Here is an 18,574-nt window from a genome sequence, read left to right as displayed (position 1 = left end):
TTTGGGGAAAAAAAAACCCCAAACCCACAAGACAATTAAAAGTTCCTCTCTGGGATCATCTCACTTCTCCTGATTCATTGAAGTGTGCAAAGTGTCTGGTGCTGCTGCAGTGACATAGTCTGGGCTCGACGTCTGGCTGCTGCATGAGAGCAGCTCCTGAGACTCACAGAGCTCTCTCACCTCCTGTTTGTCCTACGAATGTTTCCCAGCATTTAGGAGCCTGAAATCACGATTTTCCCTTTAATTGCTCTATCCAGCCTTAGCTCCTGCATTTTGTTGGTCACCCAATAATAGTTAAATTTATCCTTAATTAAGAGCCTTCTCTTCCACTGAAAGTCACCAAAACTTGGTCTTTGCTGGACCTAAACTTCTGATGACTTTTGCTGGAGTTTCTTGTGTCTGAATGAGACAGGCAGCTGGAGTCAGCAGTGCTGGGGTGTTCATCAGCCAGTAAGGGTTTTTTTTTGCTGTCCATCCCCTTTGTCCTTTGCAGTTCCTAAAATTTGAGGGCTGTGAGCTTTGGGGATGCTCAGCTGACCTAAAAGAAAATCAGCCCTGGGATCACTTTTCTTCATGCCTGGGCTCGGAGCATTGTTGGCAGACCTATTTCTATTGACCCTGAGATTATCTCAGTTGATCAGAGTTTGGTGCTGATAACAAACAACACCAAGGTTGTGAGTTTGATCCCTGTATGGGCCATTCTTTGTCTTACCTTTTTCTCCTGCTCCATTAACTCCTCCCTCTTGGCTGGCAGAGGGTCTGAGCCTGATCATGGTCCCCTCTGTGCTGAACATCACCACCCCATCTCCCTTCCCTGAATTTCACAGGCAGAGAAAACCTCGGGAGAGATCCAGACTTCTGCAGGTGGGAGGTAGAGAGCTGGTAGCCCCCTCCACGTACACCCACAGATTATGAACTGCATTTTCAAGCAAACCTGTCTGTGTGAGAGGGACGTGGTTTTTTCCCATTTCCCTTTAAGAAACATTATTGTGAGAGTCCAAATAACATTATATTGCTTTTCCTCTGCCAGGGAGGATGGTTTCATATTGGAGTTCACAGAGTGTACCTATGGGCAATGGAAATGGGGAGTTTTGAAGTGGTTTTATTTGAGCCACAAGACAAGAGAACCCTGGAAAAGATTTTTCCCTGCCCTCTGGACACAGCTTCCAAGCCCACCATCATGTTTCCTCCTCCTTGCATATTTCTATTCCGCATCACCCCAACAGCTGAAAGACAACATTTTGGGGCAGAGAAAATGCATTTGCAAGTAATTAAAATGTTGTGAATATATCAGTCAAAAATTAAAGAGTATATCTGGTGTCTCCAATCACTTCTTTGATGGCAGCAAGGCTTCCTGCTTGTTGAGGCTTTCATGAAGATGTGAAGGCAGCTGTGTTTCAAGCCAGGTACCTGGTGTCATTCAGAGTAAATGCAAAGGGAGAGGTGGGGTGGCTTCAAATGTGTCAATATTGATCAATATTGCCTGGCTGTAAACCAGACCATTGCTCATTTGCAGTGAATGTCATTCACACCATTCCATGCAAGGATCAGGAAGGCAGAATTTGTGGCCACTGCATTGCAACTTGACTTTCAAGGTATTTGGCAAGGGTGGTCCATTGACTGCACGTCAGAGAGACCCCTTTCCATTCATTTCTCCCATCCTCCTCTTCCTTATCTCTTTCTTTCCTGCTGGCTGCTGCCTATTGCCATCCAAACAGGGCAGTGAGCCCCACAGTCCCTATTTCTTGTGATAATAGTCCTGGTGATGTGACTGCACTGATTCTTCTTCAAACCCCCTTTCCCAGAACCACAGGTTTACTTTTTTCATGGAGCTGCTCCTCATGCTTATCCTCTCCACTCATCTGATCTTGCAGCCATAGAATTTCTCCTTCTCCAAGTGTTTTCCCACACCTCCCTGAGCTGCTGAGTCCTCCATCCCATCTGTCTTTGCTCTCCAGCCAGACCCCAAGAAAGCAGCTTGTCTTGGCTTATGCTTGTCGAGGTGTGGAGATCCTCCTGGGGACTCTGCCTAGGGCCTCTTCTTACACGGCTCCTAGGGCTGTACCTGCTCCATGGAGGCCTCTCCACCTGGTCCTCATTTCCAACAGCCTCTGGTGTATCCTGGTCTTGCACACACTCCTGCTTTAAGGCATTTATTTCGTCACCACTGTTTTGTTACCAAGCTGTCTACCCACCTTCCCTCCCTCCTTTAGGCACCTGCAACACGAAAAACAGGCTGCCTCCACTCTTCCCCCTTTTGGGATTTCCCCCCTTTCAGTCTTCACACAACACCGGTTTTGCCAGTGCCTTTTACTGCTATGTTCCTAATTTCTTTCAGCATCTCTTCCGCATCCCTTAGGGGGGTAACATGCCGACTGTTTGTGGCAGCTGTCCTCGCTCCAGTTCTGCAAGTACCGAGACAAAGAAAAGCCTCCCTTCCTCCTTCCAGCTTTCTCTTTAAAGCAAACACTGCTTCTTCTGTCAAGTGCTCTTGCCATCCCTTAGAAGCCATTTTTATTTTCCAGTGACTTCTGTACTTGAAGAATGGCCTATTACTTTATTTATCTTGCTCTCTTGTGCAGTTCTTTCATTCCTCAACTTGGCTGCTCTCCCATCTCTTAGACTTGCTCTCCTTTCTCAGGTAATCCTGTCAGACCTCTTTTCTTTTTACGTGATCCATCTCACTCCTGTAGGTCACTTTTTTACCCTTAAATCCTGTTCTGATTCTGTGGCTATCTGAAGGCATTTACAGCTGCGAGAAACCGAATCACAATAATTTTGGAGAATCCTCTAATAATCTCTTTTCCCTTTTGTTAAATTGATTTGTTAAATTTCTCATATTCTGTGCAGTTTGCTGTTCTGAAAAGGGATGTTTGGTTATAATTACAAACCTAACCAGAATGTAATTCCTCTTCTCCGTGAGAGCCTTGCCTTCTTTCACATCAGCAGCTCATCAGCCAATTTCCCTTTGCTTTTAAGCCATTGAGGCTTTTAAATATTGGGAAAGGAAGAATTCACACTTATCCCATCAACATTTTGTTCCCTCAAGTTTACATCAAGGAAGAAGCCAGGAATTGTCACTTAAAGAATATAAGAATCTTTCTCTATGATGATGCTTTTTTTTTTGAATTGTGATCACGCTGTTTTTTTTTTTTTTTTTTTTCTCTGACCATCTTTTCTAACTGCTTCATTAAGGATTTCTCCATCATTATTGTTGTTGTAAGTTATTCCCACTATTAATGCCATACTGGGAAACTGTTAAAAGGCAACACAGACATAAGCATCTCTGTTCATGGAATGGGATGAGGTTAGAAATTTAACTGTAGAGCAGAATGAAACCACATAATGGTGAAAAGCCCCAAAATGTGACTTGAAAACTAACAGAAGGCCCCATTCAAATTCTTGCTCCACTTCTTGAAGATCTGGAATAGGTTGCCCAGGGAAGCTGTAGATTCTCCATCCCTGGAAGTGTCCAAGCCCAGGCTGGATGAGGCTTGGAGCAACCTGGGATAGTGGAAGGTGTCCCTGCCCATGGCAGGGGGTTGGGACAAGGAGATCTTTAAGGTCCCTTTCCATCCAAACCATTCTATGATTCTTGTGATATGAACATTTGAACCTTGGCCTTCTAGACCTAATAATTCATGTAAAATCTTGTGGGTTTCAACATGGATATTCCTCAGGACAGGAGTGGAATAGTGGAAAAACGTAGACTTAGGAAAACCATTCTCTGACATTTTCACTTGGCTCTTCAAACTGCAGCCCATACTTTCCTTAAAAATAGCTTGATTAAAAAAGAAATTTGTAAGACACTTTCCCTGCCTTTTTAAAAATCTATCTACCAAAGAGAAGATCTGAAGCCTTCTTCCATAGAAAGCAGCATAGGAAGCTCTATGAGATATTCCTGCTCTTTGATGTAGCATAATATCCATACTCAACCAAGGCAACAGGAAAGTTCCATATGTGATGGGGATTTTGCATTAAACCATTAAAATTTAGTGGAAACTCTCATCACAACCTTAGATTTTGCTGCTCAGGAGAAAGCACTGGTGATGAAACTGGAAATCTTGAAGTTACCTGGTGCATCCCATTAAAAGATCTCTCTTTTTCCCTCTTGCCAGTTTTAGCCCACAGGGCCAGTCTAAACCAAACTGTCCACATGTAAGCAGCTAAACTAGGACTTTAGAAACTCTCCTGATCACAGACTGGCTAAGAAGGCATTTTCCACATTATCTGCTGGATGTGTTTCAATGCATGAGGCAAAATCTTATCATTAAACTTCTCTCTGGTAGTGGAGAATGAAAACATCTGTAGACTGTGATGTATTAAAGATGTACCTTATATTAGAATCATCCATAATTAATGCAGACATTCCAATAAATAATACAGTGTCAAGTTCTTTGGATTATTGAGTGTACTCCACTTATGCAGTGGCAGTAATAGTGAGCAAGTTTCCTTACCTAATTAAACACTGTGCCCCACTATGTGTTTAAATAACATTGAAGTTGTGACACAAACTTAAAAGAGTAAATTCAAAGGTAGGGTTGGCATCTTTGCCCTCAGTTCATGACTCTTGCACTGATGGCTTCTCCCATTTTTTCTCCACTTGCATGTATTCCTGGATATATATTTTCATGGATTTTTTTACCCCTTACACTGAGTTTTTAGCCTTAACACTTTAAAATTAGGTGTAATACCATTAATATTTTAAAGAGATTCTTTTCTCAAGGGCCTGAAATTGCTCTGAATAGCTCAAATAAATCTGTATTTGGCTTAAGTAATATATAATTTTTACTGAACACATATATTTGTTAACATATTTGAAAATGGGACTTGTATTGACCCAAGAATCTTGGGTAGGTGCAGAGAAACCACTATATATTTTTTATTGGTTCAGTATTCAGGCATTTGCTATTAAAATGCATAAGATGTATCCCCAAAACTGAAGCCAGCTACTTCAGAGACATAAGATTCCACCGAGGGAATAGGTATTTATGCTTTAAAAACATATTTTAATTTCCCAATTGATCATAATAGCTCATGCATAAAAGCAAGAGATTTTGGGATTTCTATTACTTTAAAATCGGGCATTAAAATTCATTTTGAAGAAGGTTGTTTTTTTTTTTTTTTTCCTAATTTCTTTCCAGAAATAAGACCTTTTCTACAGGATCTGATTTTGGAATGAGGTCTCTGGTAGAGGAGACATCATTCACAACCTGACAATAGCTACCAGAGGCTTGATAATGAATGTGCTGGTAGAGCTCACTGTGAGCTCCATTCTGCATCCCAGACTCATGCCAGTAATCCCTGTCTAAGCCAGTTGTCTCTTTGACCTCTGTGGGCCTGAGCACACTGGTGAAGGTGCTGGGGTCAGGCAGTAAAAGACTAGTACTCCCTTGAATGAGGGATCTGCTCCAAAGATCACCTTAAGTCAATGGAATTCTTTCCCTGGAATTCAAAGAGCTGTGGAAAATGCCCTAAACAAGTATTTGGATTTGTATTGTGCCTAAAATATAAGAAGAATAAAAGGAAAAATAAGAATGTAATAATGTCTGCCTGGAAAATATCTTTAATTTAAAACATTAGTTCCATAGTCTGAAAGCTGAAAAATATTTATTGTATATTTGTGAACCATGAGAAAAATTCCTTCCTTCCTCCCTCCCTCCCTTCCTTCCTCCCTTCCTTCCTTCCTTCCGAATTCCGAATTCCAAATTCCGAATTCCTTCCTTCCTTCCTTCCGAATTCCTTCCTTCCTTCCTTCCGAATTCCTTCCTTCCTTCCGAATTCCTTCCTTCCTTCCTCCCTTCCCTCCCTCCCTCCCCCCCTCCCTCCTCTTATACAGCAGTACCATTATATGTATGTACATATATGTACTACTGCTGTGGACACTAATTACTCAGTTTCTAAACTGTTACCTAAAGTGTGGTTTTCAGCAGTAATTCCTCTCAATTTGTGTTATCTGACTGTTCTGGAATGATTATTTGCAGCCCAGTGAATGAAACATGGACAGCCAGGAATTTTTGATTGTACAATAAAATGACTGCAATTGAAGAGCAATGTTTTCAGTAGTTTAAAGAGAATGGGCTATAGCTTACTGGCCCCATCAGCAGAGTGCTCAGCTGAAACAAATGCTTAACTGTATTTCTAGAATTACAAAAAAATTTTAAAAAGGCAAGAAAGTTCATTTAGCACCAGTAAGCAACATTCATTCAGGATGGAAACAGAAACAAGCACTCAGATTAGCAAAGGCCAGGATATAACTTTGGTTCGTATGTTTTAGGGGCAAGGTACGTCAGCCATGTATTAAATGACGGTCAAATTAATATATTATTTGTCATAAAAAGACTCAAAATTGGTATTTCTAACAATGTTCTTGTATATATTTCTATTTCCTTAATGAAACAAACCTGTGACTAAAATAAAGACCTTCACACTCCCTCTCTATAAGGATATATCACATATCTATACATCATAGAGATATATAATGCACTTTTATGTATGTATGATAATGAAAGAGATTTTACAATAATTTGCACAGCTGTTTCATAGCTTTAGATGAAATACAGAAACACATCCCTTATGCACCTGCAATTCCTCACCACAGCAGTGGGAAATGCTGAGCTGTTGTCAGCAGTCCCACCTGCCTGCAGAGATTCAAGGGCATGGCCAAGACTTTGCACCCACACTCGTATCCCCCAAATTCCTATCATAGTTACTGTGCATCCAAAAGGTCATAGGAAGAGGATATATTTCTCTCAGCTGTAAATGTGAACATTTGGTTTCATTATAACTGTACCCCTGACCCTAAATTTGCAACCCTTAAAGATTAGCTTAAACAGAAGATCAGTTTGGCTTATAGGGATGAGCATTGATTTTTTTTCCCTGCAGTGCATGACACTGGCCTGGCTATTAACAGAGGAGAAAATATTATTCCCTGTGGCTAAGAGTTTCTTTACATAGAAAGAAGATATATATCATTGAATCATGGAATAGTTTGGGTTGGAAGGGATCTTTAAAGATCTCCCAGTCTCCTGCAATGAACAGGAACATCTCCAACTAGACCAGGATGCCCAGAGCCCTGTCCAACCCGCTGTTGAATGTTTCCAGGGACTGGGCATCCACCACCTCTCTGGGCAACCTGTGCCAGTGTTTCAGCACCCTCACCATAAAAAAGGGCATCCTTACCTCTAGTCTGAATCCACATAAATATGTGTGTGTGTGTGTTTTTATACATATATTTTTAGACGCATACATGGAATGCTATCACCAGCTTATTACCTGCTGCCCTGCAGGATGGGTTTCTAAAATGAAAAGTTACTTTTCTTTATTGTCTTCAAAGAACACCCTGAGCTAGGTTAGTTGTTTGTAGTAACCCAAGGGAGGAAGAAAGCCTGTTTAGTATCCCTCTTCTTTCTTGCAGGCAGAGGCAGGCTGCGATGTGGCCGCCCCCCCTCCCCTCTCCCTCCCCCGGCTGCGGGGTGAGTCCCCCCTGAGCCCCGCCGGCGGGAGCTGTCCATTCAGCACCCGCCCGCCAAAAACAACAAAAGCAGGGAAATATTAATTAATTAAAAGAGGGGGGGGAAGAGCTAAAAAAAAAAAAAAAAAAAAAGCCAATCTGCTCAATCCTCTGCCTGCAGGCAGACTCTAACGGAAACCACATATGCTTTGCCTCTCCCTATAAGAAATCTTCATTGGGGCATTAAAATACTTAAAAGGATTAGTCGTTAAATACTTGTACATTTGGTTTAATTCACTAGAAACGCTATGTCACAGGGTTACATCAGAAAGCTAGGGAGTTTTAATCTCACTTGCAGTATTTACCTAGATGTTTTATTCCTTCTGCTGCTTGTTACAGGGATAATATTAATATCCTACTTGTCCAGAGGGAAGAAGTTTAAAAAAAACAAAAAAGAGCTGGCTGCTGTCTGATGGTATAAAAATATCAAAGAGACTTTTAAGGTAAAACAAAACAAAACAGCATGAATTGGAGTGTGGCATTCCTTCCCACCGCCTGTTGCTTATTCCTAATTGTGATGATGGAGGGGTAAGGAGCTGTTGTTTTAGGAGAATAGAATAATTTAGATTGTACAGGTCTTGGGACATGGGAGATGGTGAGTTTGTTTAAAGCAATTTCCTTTTCTTTAAACCTCAGTTTCCCTCTGCGACAGGTGTGCACCTCCTTTGTACCTCCTCTTGCAGTGCAGTAGTTAAACATTTTGGCAAGGGTCCAGAAGAAGTCGTCTTGAAATAAGTAAAGACACAGGGGTTATAAATCTAAATAAGGCAGGCCCAGAAATCCCTTACCATGAACTTCCCAATGGAGAGGGCAGCAGATCTCTAGGAGGACATCCTCATGTGAGACTTGTCTGGTTGTGTGACCAGAGGCAGATAATGGATTGTTAAGAGGTTAAAACTTTGCTCAAGTTGCAGAGGCTCCTGCACTGACATTCCTTCCTGTAGCTATATCCAATCTAAAAGACTTCAAGGAATGAGGTATCACTGAAATTGTTTGCTTTCCCAATCAAGAGTTACTTTATTCATGTTCCAGGCTGTTTAGATGAAACAAACAAACAAAAATACAAGAGTTAAGGGTGAAATTCTGGTCCCATTTAAGTGAATGAGTGTATTGCTATAAATTTCTGTTAACTTCAAAAGAAATAAAACAAGTGAAGTGGTATACATTCAGTATTTCCAAGAAAGAAGCCTTGGATTTCTCATAGAAAGGGAAGAAGAATTTGAGACAAGTTCCATCACAAAGTTCTTCCTTTGCTTTGCAGTATCTGAACAGCAGAACGACCCATAGCCAATCATTTTCACTGCATGCATGGATTTATCACCATTAGCATTAGCCTCACTGGAAGATCTGCTGTGGCTTCAACAAGATACAACCTAATCTCGTGGTATTTCCTCTTGGCCACCAAACTGAGTCAGGCAATCTCCAGAAGTAGCAACATAGAGGGTCCTGTTAAAAAAAAAAAAAAATAATGTCAATGGCTGTGTGTAGGGGTACAGAACAAAAATTAAAATGCACACTTCCCATCTCCAAAGTACAACAAATCTGCCAATAATCTGGAACATAATTTCAGCACTCAGATTTAATCTCAGATATCACCCTTCAGAGCTAAAAATTACAGTGTTTTAAAGCAGTCAGGTATGGGGTGGGGTCTGGATAAGTCTCATCAAATTAGGCACTTTGTTGTTTTGGGTTCAGAGATAGCATCCTTTTTTATGATTGCTATACCATTCTCCTTTCAAACTCTGGAAGAGGAGCATTCCTGGGAGTTGGCCAGAAGTCTTTCTGCATTCCTGAATGATATAAGGAGCATAAGGAATACCATTCACTATACAGTGCCTCAGAAGACAAATCGTTGACTCTCATAATCTAATATAAATATTTATTTATTTATTTGTGGAAATCCTCCCTCTGCTTTAGGGTGTGTTATACCTTCTAGACCTCTCAGCCTAATTTAATTTTTGGGGGTGTTTGAATATCACCCTGCCCTTGACATAAAGAGTACTTTTTGTGTGAGTCTTTGTGCCGTGTTGTGCTTTTTTTCCTGCTCAAAAGCAGAGAATGGTTTCCTGTATTCAAAGCATAAACGCAGCGGCCCATGAGACTGCTTGGATGAGGACTAGATAAGAGAGTTACATTAGGGCAGAAATTCGGGTCACATCTTATCAAACTGAAAGCATGAGGCCAAATATAGGCTTGGCTAATAATATTTATACACAATCATTTAAAATGTGAAAACTTTTGCCATGCAAGAAACCTCCTTTCAGTCTCAAGTGCAGGTATTTTCAAGAGGGCTGTAGCACTGTTTGCTAAAATGCATTTGCATCTTCTTTGCATTATTTATTGTTATCCTGCAGGCTGGATTGTCACACTAAGCATGATTTATGTCGCTGAATTTTATCAGCTTCTGCTAGATTATATTTTCAAGTGGTGCCCCTGGACTTTAGGAAGAGAAATGTCAGTGCAAGTCTTTTACACCTGTTACACAGCACAGGTAAATGCTGCTCGTTGTCAGTGATGTAGAAAAATGTCTCTCTTTCAGTAGCAGCTCCTGGTCCTGTGACCTTACCACATCCTTAGCAGACAGACTCTTCAGTGCTTTCAAAGCCCTTAAAACCATGTCACAGGAACATTTTATAAGTTTATGCTTGACAGATCAAGGGGAGAATTTTCCAGTCCACTGTGATACGTGCTGGAATATGTGACGCAGGAGGCCCTACCTGTGATTAGAGGACAGGGGATAACTGGGGTGAGAGCTGATAAAAGTTTTGAGGTATACATGGAATATCACTCCTTGAATCTTCTATTGACTTTCTGTGTCATCTTGGAAAAATCACCCACCAAATTATTGCTCTGTTCTTCATATTTTGCATGTGTGGTATATCTGTTTCTTTTTTTATTTTTATGTCTTACCTATTTGCAATGCTGGCTCTTCAGGGTGAACACTGTCTTGCTGAGTGACTGCACATTGCTGGAGGGAATGGGAGCCTTGATTTGAGCTTAAGGTCACATTTAAAACACAAAAATTGTAAGTTTTGCATATTTTTTTGGGAAAAGTGCAACGTACAGGATGAAACTTTAATCATGACGACCTGCCTAAAGACTTGCTTCACTCTAACTTCTTCTAAGAGTCTTTGAGGACCTACAGCCTGCCTGTAGGTCCATGTAAAGCCCATGAATATGATACTGTGACTGGCAAATAAGGACATTCCATGGCTTGAAAAGGTAAAATGAGGAGACCAGTAGAAGGCTTAGACTTTGTTGGCTGATCTGGACTGGTAAATGAAATTCTACACAGTGGATGTTATTTAAACTGGATGTGAAGGGGGGAAGAGGATAATATCAGGTTTGCCCATGACAAGCTGTGGGACAACACACCAGGGTTAGAAGGATGAGGTGCTAGAGAGGGCCCTCAGTTTGTTGCTCTGGGACATGCTTGTCATGCTGCAGCACAAAAATCTTACAGATAGGAGCCAGGTAATAGGAGCCAACAGGGAACCACCAGGGAAATACCTCAAAAGAATGAGGGGGTGTTCCTTTAGGAAGGTGACACAGCTGACAGAACAGCCGAAGGAACAAGAAGTCAGTTTTATTTCTCACAGCCACCAGGAGAGCAAATGTTCTGAAGAGAAATGGGAGGAACAAGTGTTTAAATGCCACATGGTCTGTGGAGTTGCAATTTTTTCCATACGTGGATCATCTAGGACATTTCTCTTAAATAACAGCAACTCTAACCTGGGGTGCCAGATATACCATTGGTGTAAATCAGCACAACTCTCAAAGGACATGTGTTGATTTTACACCCACTGGACATGTGGCTCAGCCAGTCTGTGATTTTTAGCACTTAGTTTTCTTCATGAACAGAAAATAAAATTATCATTTGCCAGTGAAAAGGATATCTTTAATCAGGAACTAGGACCTACTGTACTGCTAAGTGCCAAAAAGACAGTCCTTAATTTAGAAACATCTTGGTGTAGCATAGAAGGACTCCATGAATGCAGGCAACTGATGGAATAAAACAAAATGATAAAGAAAGAATGTTCAAGTGTTCAATTTTATGTAGACATGACTTATTTAGGGACTTAGCAGAGAAGTAAGAGAATTCTTTTGTTTTCCTAAATATATATTCAAGTGCAAACATTATTGTGGAGTTGAAGGATGGTCTCAGTTCCATCAATAGGAATAAAAGCAGGTCAATGGAGTGGTGCTGTCACAAAGCTGAGATGTGCATCCAGACAATTATTCTTGAACAGATGTAGAATAGGAGAGTTATTGGTTTGATAGCTCAGTTTTAAATTATTTCTAAAAATGTCGTGTGGAAGGAAAATGAATTTGAAAAGATATTGTAAAGGAAAATTCATTTACATCTTTTGTGCAGAAAGAACCTGTTGAATGACATTTAAAAGAGGATTAAAGCTGATTTCTTACAAGCAGTAGAATAATCAGATTTCTGAGCTAAAGTGGAATTAAGGTCCTTCAATTCATCTGCAAAGCTGACTGAAGTTGAATCATCGTTCGGTAATTTACATGTCATTTACAGGGGCATTCATTGTGCTTTTAGTACTGTAAATATGATCTGAACAGCTTTTGATCTTTTGCAGCATTTGCAGGAACATATTATTGTTTCTGAGAAAAAAAGGAAGACTTTTATAAAAAAAATCCTCAACGCTTTTTTTTACAATGTCAAAACAAATGTGTCAACCAAATGGTAATATCTGCACTAGTTTCATTTATCTGCACACGGCAGTTGTGAGGTTTAATGATTGTTTGTCACAAAAATACATTTTAAGAGGAGCAAGCAGATTGCTGAGTAGCAAACATGTTTTATGGAATATGTAACATTGTAAACACATTTTTGTTTCAATAGGATTTACAGAGGTTTGCAAAATGAGAGTGTACATACAAAATGAGAAGTAGACAAAGCTTATATTTTCCCACCTGAGAATTTTGCTTTCATTTGTTTTTGACAGGAAAATTCATTTGCTACCACTAAAATTCACGCCTTCATACTTTTTCATACTGGTCTATTCTCAGCTTTTGAACTGGGACTAATTCTTCTGACATGTATTTGACCACAGCTCCAATAGCAAGAGAACCCTCCCACATTTCCCACAACTGCCAACCTTGTTTATCTTGTCAATTCTCTCTTGAAGGATCAGATCTTTAGCTGTGCCAAAGCCCAGGGAAGTCAATGAAAATATTCCCAAAGGCTTTGAATCAGTCTCTGGCAGCAAAGCACCACTAACTTCAATGGAGTTACACCAATTTACTCCAGCTGAGGATTTGAGCTGGTGTTTAATACTGCACTCATCACCATTCTGTCTGGGACTCATCCTCAACATTTCTTGGAGGCACGAAGAGAGACACGTTCTGAAACCAGAGTTTTGGCTGGGGGTAGGGTAGAAGAAGGTGATTATTATTTAGAAAGATAATGGTTCAGTTAAATATTTTATTGAATAAACTGTTGGGAAACTTTGGATATTCTTACGAGATGATGATGCTGTGGAACAAATAGCTATCTGACCAGCATTGTTGCAGTGGATTATAGAAGAAACAGCAATAATATTTATCATATATTATTTATAACTGACATTCTGAGAACAGACAGATTAATATCTAGACACTTCTATAAGTCTGATTTTTCTGTCCATTAAATGATTTGGTTCCTCTTGCTGACTAAGGTTGGTATGGGAGCTACACAAAAAAAGACATGGGTTGGTTGTCATCAGATAACTTGGATAGTTTTAATATTATGATTGTGACTCCGTCTCATGACACAAAAGCCAATTAAAATAATGGAATCTAATATTAATTATTTTTAAATAGCTATGTAGATTCCTGTCAACAGAATTGGCCTAAAGCCTTTTGACTCTGTTCACTTGGGCATCAATTTTAAGTCCTGCTGAATCACCTTTTGGATTCTCTGAATCTTTCCATGGATGGTAGAGAGTCTAATGAGAATGTTGTATCAATTCCTTTGTTTAGGGAGCTGAAATTGGACAGGTTGAATCCTGAAAACACTGATTTCATGTCTATTAAAAGCTAGTCATATCTGTAGTCCAAGGAGGCTTTCATTAACAAAGATTCATAAAATGGAAGCAAAGTGGTTTTAATTAAGTGAAAAATACTGTCCATTATGAAGAAGAAAAAGCTTAAAGTTTTGGAGTGATCTAAAAGACATAGAGGTCAAAATCCCCCTGATATTTTTAGGTTCAAAAGATTATGAAATCTTATTAACTTTGAAACCAAGACTTCATATTGACCTTTTAATAACCTTGCTCCAGATTAATGCATCACAACACATCAGAAATTCATGTCAGTGTACACTGATATTCACACTCATATCTGACATATATCTGCCTAGGAAAGGTATAGGTAGTTCAATTTCTTTCTCCACTTCATGCTGTCTACCATTCTCTTCCATCTGCCTGAATATTTGCAAGATTTATTATCAGTTTAAATACATTAACTATCAGGTTTAGATGTGTAAAGCTCCTCAATTTCTTAAATGACTGCTTGCATTTCTGCTTAGAACATTATCTTGATATTTTTGTTGTATGTTTTCTGGAGAAAACCCAACCAAGCAGTCAACCAACCAACCAACCAACCAACTAAAACTTCAACGAAAACTGCCCTCAGCAAAACCTACATTTGAGCTCATTATCTTAGAGATGCCTTTCCTAAAGTGTCTGTCTCTCTCCCATGTCTTCTGATGGTCCTCCATCAGCTTACAGGTGAAATCCAGCATGAATAGGATGGCTGTGATATCACTTTTTAAATATTCATGATAAATACTAAACACTCTCTCGCCTCTGTTATGGTGTGTGCAGAACTTCATCATCTTGTCCCATTCAGCCACTCATACTTCAGGCAGGAATTCTACAATGTTCAATTTGAGTTCCTTCACATGGACAACTTGGAGCTGAGCAATCTTTCCTACCTTTCACAAACCTGTCAAAGGCAGCAGGGATTTATTTCAGTGATATCCTGCCTGACCTGTTCTGTTACTGTCACTTATTTCACATCCAAAATTTCTTCTCCCTGTCTTCTCTTGTCTCTTACCTCTTTGTCTTTCAAAACACTCTCAGATCTTATTTTTGGAAGGCAACAATCAGTCTCATTGCATTGCTTTCTCTTTATGAAATGAGCTTTTTTTGTGTTATCAGGTTCTGGTCATCCTGCCTCACCAACTTGGAACCACTCTGCAGATGCCCACAAGCACTGGATACAACTCTAAGTCATGCTGTGTCTATAATAAAGGAAAGAGTTTTCCCTTCCCCAGGAGCTGAAGGGATAAGAAAGGACAAGTGCTTGCAGTGAAGCAGAGACTATGAGACAAGAATACCCTCAGCTACAATCAGGTATCCTGTGGATCTGGGGTCTGACAGGAAAGCAGAGTGTAGGATATCTCCAGGCACAGACAAACCATGTACCTGACATCTGCATGTCAGGCAAGAAGTGAAGCAGTCAGTTGGATTTAATCCTTTGGAGTTAAGAAATGAAACCAGACATCAGCACTGTCGTGTTTTCTTCCATACAGGTGTTACTTTAGAAAGAAAACTACCCCCTCCCCCCTTTTCCTTCTCTCTTGGACTGAGCACAGGCAGCTGACCTAGGACCTTCTTCATTGCATAGCTGAAGCTTCAAATTCAAGTGAAGTTATAAGAGATGTGGGAAAACATGAATTTATGGGGGGAGGTTTTGTGCATATGTATGTGCATGTATGTATGTGTGTAAAATGCTCTAAAAAACCAAACAATTATCTTACCTCCCACGCTGAGGGCACATCCTACTGTTTAGGAAGATATTCCAACCCAAACCATTCTATGATTCTGTGATATTGATGCTTCTGAGAGAAAAGTGGCCACACATAATAGGGAAAATGTTTAATTTATGGTCCCCTTCTTTTTTTGGCTTATCCAATTTCTCTACCATGTTGGAGGAGCTGGTATTTTAGTGAACATAAATCACCAGAGGATTTAGGTACCTGGTGGTTCATCTCAAGCCCATGGGCAGCTCATCTGCAACTTTTGGTTGCCCCAAGAAAAACTTGCACTGCTCATCTGTTTCAATGAATATTGATATGCAACTCATATCCCTTCAGCATTTCTTCAGATCCTCAGCCCTCAAGCAAATCCCCCAAAGGAAATGATTTGTTTGGTCAGATTCCCACAGGCTTGATCTTTAGTGATGCTTGACAACTTTTGTGCCAAAAAGCAGAATGTTTTTTGGTTTATTATCTGTCAACTGAGTTTAGCTGTAAGTGACAGACAGAAGTTGTCTCAGACACCATCAGGGCCACTCTTGACTATGTTTCCTTGGCTGAATTATTTTCAGCAATTTTACTAGAAGGTTTGATGGCTAAATGCCTTCACCTGGCCTGTTCCAAACAACCTTTGAGCTTTGCACCATTTTTTGCACCATGAATGGCTCTTTTCTGTTTCTCATACACCTTGAGCATCTGTTTAGGCTTGGATAAGTTGGCCCCTGAAGATTTCTGCCTCAGCAATGACTTTAGAGACACATGCTTGCCTAGATGAAACAAAGCATCCAACTTTCAAACAGCTCTGTTTAGAGAGGGTGAATCTCATCCTAAGTTGGAAATGTTGTATTTTGGAAGCTGCAAATACAAAACTTTCCCCCACTTCATCTGCTCCGAATTGTTCTTTTCACTGCTTGCTGGTGCTTCATGTTCCTCGTTGTTGCAGATGACTGCCAACTGCTTTTCATTTACCAAACAAATGGATTATGGCACCATTTCAATGGACTGATTGAATATTCTATTTCAAGAGAAATTTTTCCTTAAGTTTTTGGCTTTGATTAATTGATGTGGGGAAATTGCCTTGTTGGTAAATACATTTTTTATAAAGCATCTAAAGACCTTTAGAAAGAGTTGCCTGAACTGATTTTTTCTCTCATTTGTGATATTACTCAGTCCATTAAAGCACTCAGGGGTGGCTTTTTAGTTTTATAGCAGCCCAGGATCACTTCTGCTTTGCTCTGGGTTTGCAGAACTAACAGAGCTGACAGTCATTGCAATCCCTGAAAGCAAAACAAATGATGTTGTGGTTGAACAGAAGCATTGGATTTAGGAAACCAGGCTTCATCTATATCTTTGGAATGGACATTTCCATCCTTAGTGTCACTATATAATTTTACAACCCTGGGTCCTTTGGTGGTCATCAGACCTTATAAAGCATTTTCTCAGTGCAGTCCAGCTCACTGACATCACCAGTTGGTCCATATAGGTCCATCATTCCTGCTGATATCCCTGGAGACCTGCCCCAGGAGTGTAACACTAGGAAAATTTAGCTTGAAATAGCTTTTACTTCATCTGTAGGATTTGGTGAAACCACTTGGTAATTCTGATCTTTTTTTTTTCTGTCTTGTTATTAAACTGAAAATCTTTACCTCTTGAAATCAAGAAAAAAACTTGTTTGGAAGAATTTTTGTAATTTAGGATGAGGAAAATGGAAAAGACCTAAAATATTATCTTTAGGTGTCAGTCATACTATGGTGACCTCCAGGTTTATATATCTCTTAGCAGATGAGACCTCTTTCTCATTTTTGATCCTTTTGTTTGAACTATTATTTAAGAATCACGCAGATTGTTCCAGTTTTCACCAACATGGGCTGTGAAAAACAATTTTTTCCTCTTTGGAAGTTGTGATAATAGAATATACGTCCAAAGAAATGTATTTCCAGGAATATAAATACGAATATAAATATGTAGGCTGAATAATACCAAATATTATGATTGATACTTTCTTAAAAAAAAAAAATTAAAAACCTCTCTTCCTTTATTATTTTGAAGTTTAGCAACTACCTAGATCAGAATTGAAATCAGTTTAATTCTATGTTCAGTTCACTGCATGTTTTTTGTTGTAAGAGCTTCTGTGTAAAGAAAAATTTCTGAGAGTAAGAGCAGAATTCACACTGTTTGGTAACATCTGAGGGACACCTATTTTCCCTGATGAGTCCTGTCTTGTGATTGTGATTTTTTTGACTGCAATTCCCAAGTGGAAAAAACTAATGTACACATAGATATGCACACATGCCCTCACACTATGCTCTTGGCCAGCTAAGTAGGAAAGACTGATTTTATATAACATTTTATGTGATATTCCAAGCAACACAAGATGTTATTCTCTGAAGACTAAAGGAAGTGACAATTTTTAACTGAGTTTATCCTTATCCCTTCCTTTAGTAAGTTACCACTTTCATATCTTTTATGTTAACTCAAAGGAAATTTATATTACAAAAAACTCAGAACAATCTCCTGGGTCACAGCATAACTGGTGAAAACTGCAGCAGATCTGTTCTTTTCCCTTCCCACTATCATGGCAGGCTGCAGGCATAAGCAGAGCAAACAGATTCCTAAGGGAGAAGATGCCAAACCTATCTCACTTTCTACTTTGCCTGTGATTGTGACCAGGAATGAAGTGAAACCAGCCATAGTGACAATAGAATATTTCTTAACAGGCCACAATTACAAGACAAAATTCAAAGTAAATACTCATGCTTTATTACTCTGTTAAACTCTTGTCCACTTTGTAGCAGCAGTTATTCAAAATCCTTAATCTTCAATCCTATTCACCAGATAAGATGACAATTAGAATCCTTCTGGACTTCAAAAATGAGATTATTGAAGTTAATATCATGTTTATGTACTTGACAGTGCTGGGACCTAAGCTCTAATGGGAACAAATGGCTCGCACAAGCGTAGCTGGAAGAAGAATTTGGCTTTGGGTTGCCATTCTCAAAAGGAAGAGGTGTTTTTTTGACAATTTACCTTCCGCAATCAGAATTCAGTAGGCTAGATTAATTCCTGAAAATAGAGAAGCTCAAAGATAAAACCTCTTTTTCCATGACAAAGATTCAGAGTAACCTGGTTATGAGCCTTTAAGAGGTGCAACACCAACCACATCAATGGAAACAGGAGAAAAAATGTGGAGCACGAACCAAATTTGTGCAATAATTAATCACAAAACACTTTGCCTTCAAACTGAACTACAGCAATTCAGCACTGGGTGAATCTCATCCTCAGAGCCCTACTTTGCACAG

This window comes from Coloeus monedula (genome assembly GCF_965178545.1).
Source record: "Coloeus monedula genome assembly, chromosome: 2".
Classification (NCBI taxonomy): domain Eukaryota; kingdom Metazoa; phylum Chordata; class Aves; order Passeriformes; family Corvidae; genus Coloeus; species Coloeus monedula.
Note: the sequence above shows the minus strand (reverse complement) of the source record.